Source organism: Myotis davidii, unplaced genomic scaffold (assembly GCF_000327345.1).
Source record: "Myotis davidii unplaced genomic scaffold, ASM32734v1 scaffold18, whole genome shotgun sequence".
Taxonomy (NCBI): domain Eukaryota; kingdom Metazoa; phylum Chordata; class Mammalia; order Chiroptera; family Vespertilionidae; genus Myotis; species Myotis davidii.
In genome coordinates this window covers 9974999-9977507 of record NW_006292696.1, presented here as the reverse complement: position 1 = coordinate 9977507, position 2509 = coordinate 9974999, and positions in this window count along the sequence as shown.

Genomic DNA, 2509 nt, shown 5'->3' with positions numbered 1-2509 from the left:
AGAAGGGGAAAGCCAATGTGAAGTAGCATAAAAAGATGTAGTACTCACAGGGAGTTGAATCCTGAACTTTTTTTGATTTTCACACTGAATCTGATTTATCCAAAGGAATAAATTATATTCACCCAGTTGGTTATTTGGAGTTTACAAAACACCTTAAAATGCAATTTTAAATGTTATATTAACAATTAAATAACTTAATTGTAATTAAGTAATGTAAACTTAATCTTCTAACCATATTTAGCATACCAAAGACTAAAGATTAGAGAAATACATTACTGAATAATTTGCCTAATTGGTGTTCCATGAAAACGATTGTCATGATAATACTATTAGCAGTTCTCATTTTTTGAATGTGTATTATGGCTCAAACATTTGATTTGTTTTAGATACATTATTTCATGTATTTCTTACATCCACCCGAGGAGGCCTTCTCTCTCTTTGCAGAAGAGGAGAATGAGCCTCAGAGAAATTAAACATCTCAGTGTGGTAGTATTTGAAGAGACCTTTGGGGTGGTGATTAGGTCATGAGGATAGAACCGTCATGAATGGGATTAATGCATTTATAACAGGAGTCCCAGAGAACTTCCTTGCCCCCTCAACCATATGAGGACACAGTGAAAAGATGGCCAGCTATGAGTCAGAAGAGGGCTCTCACCAGACAACAGCTCTACTGGCTCCTTGGTCTTGGATTTCCCAGCCTCTAACACCGGGAGAAATAGATGTATATTGTTTATAAGACTAGGTGGCTTTGTTACAGCATCCCAAACAGACTAAAACACTGACAAGAATATTAACAGTCTTGATATTGATATGGATTGGTAAATTTGTTGACTGAAAGCTCTCTAAAATGTTAATTAAAAAGTATAACACTCTCATTCCTAGAACCATCAGTTATGTTATTGTCTTCTTGACAAACCACCTTCATATTCCATCATATCTGCACCTATTTTTTTTTTTACTCCTTCTTGAGTTATGATATGAAAGGTTTTTTCCTTCCCCTGCACACAGGATCCCTTTGCAGTCAGTCTTCTTAAGAGTTTGGATGTTAGTGATAAGATTTTCTTTATCTTCAACCTTCTTTTTTTCTCTGTCTCCTTCCCAACAGCACTTAAACCTGTGAAATTCTCTCCCATCTTTAAAAGATAAATATTTTCATTCACCTCTCTTAGACCCTCTGGCGCTATTTTCTTATTTCTCTTCTTTCTCTTCAATACCAAGTGTCTTAAAAGAGATGTCTACAATTATTGTCTCCATTTTTTCACTTTCCATTTGTGCTTCAGACAACTATACTCTGACTTCTGCCACCTCCACTCAGCTGAGATTGTCATAGATAAAATCACCATTGACTTCTTTGTTACTAAATTCAATGGAAACCGCTCAATCCTAGTTTTAGTTAGCGAACTTCTCATTGCATTGCCCTCTATTTTAGAGGAGGCAGGGGCACTGCGATACCACACATTTTGCTATGTCCTTATTGGAACTTCCTTTGGTTTTCATCCTAGTTACTTTCTCTCTCTCTCTCTCTCTCACACACACACATGCACACACACACACACACCATATCTCCATTCATCTGTAGCCAGACAGTTAAATTGTTTTTATGAATCATCTATTATAATCACTGCTCATTTAAAAATTCATAGAAAGTGATAACTTACTTGTTGATTAGAAACAAAATGAGTAGAGGGGATTTTACACCATGGTTCAGCTTTACTTGTCATTCAATTGAGAACAATTTATTAGGTATCCATCCTTATGGAGGGAGCAAGTAGTGTTTTCCTTTTGTATAGGAGAGGAAACTGAAGCTCACAGGTTGATCCGCCTGCTTCTCCCACAGCTAGTTCAAGTTCAAACCCAGGTTTTCTGATTGTCACGAAATTTGTGCAAGAGTAGGCTTTTGCAGCCCTAGCTGCCTCAGCCCTCGCAGCCCTGGCTTTGTCCAGCTTCCAGACGGTTGTTCTGCATAGCAGCTGTTCGGTCAATTTGCATATTAGGGTTTTATTATATAGGAGGATAATCCTGGATGAAAAATGGGTTCTACCGAAAGTAATCTCTGAGTGGTTTGATCATAAATTCCTAACTGGGCATGTCATTGTAGGTGGTCATGCCCCAGGCATATAACTTCTTTAGTAAAAGGTTTATCTTTAACTTAAGCAAGTCCTGTTTATTGGTTTTGTGCATCTATGCTAGCACACTTTGAAATAAGCTAACCATCCTCAAGAGAGCACATAATCTTGTTAACTCTCCTGTAATCCAATCCCTGCCTTGTTTTCTCCTGGAAACTTCTTGTAATTTTTCTTCTTGTAAAAATTAAGGCCCCTCCTTCATTTCAAATGCATAGTAGAAACTGCAAAACTTTTATTCTAAGGAGCATTTGAGGTCTTGCTTCTGGGTGATTATTGTCAGTTTAGCTAAAATAAAATATTGTAAAAATTATTTGCAAGTTTGGGCATTCCTTATATCAATATACTTTAGATGATATTTTCAGTTTATATTTTTGTTTGGCCCC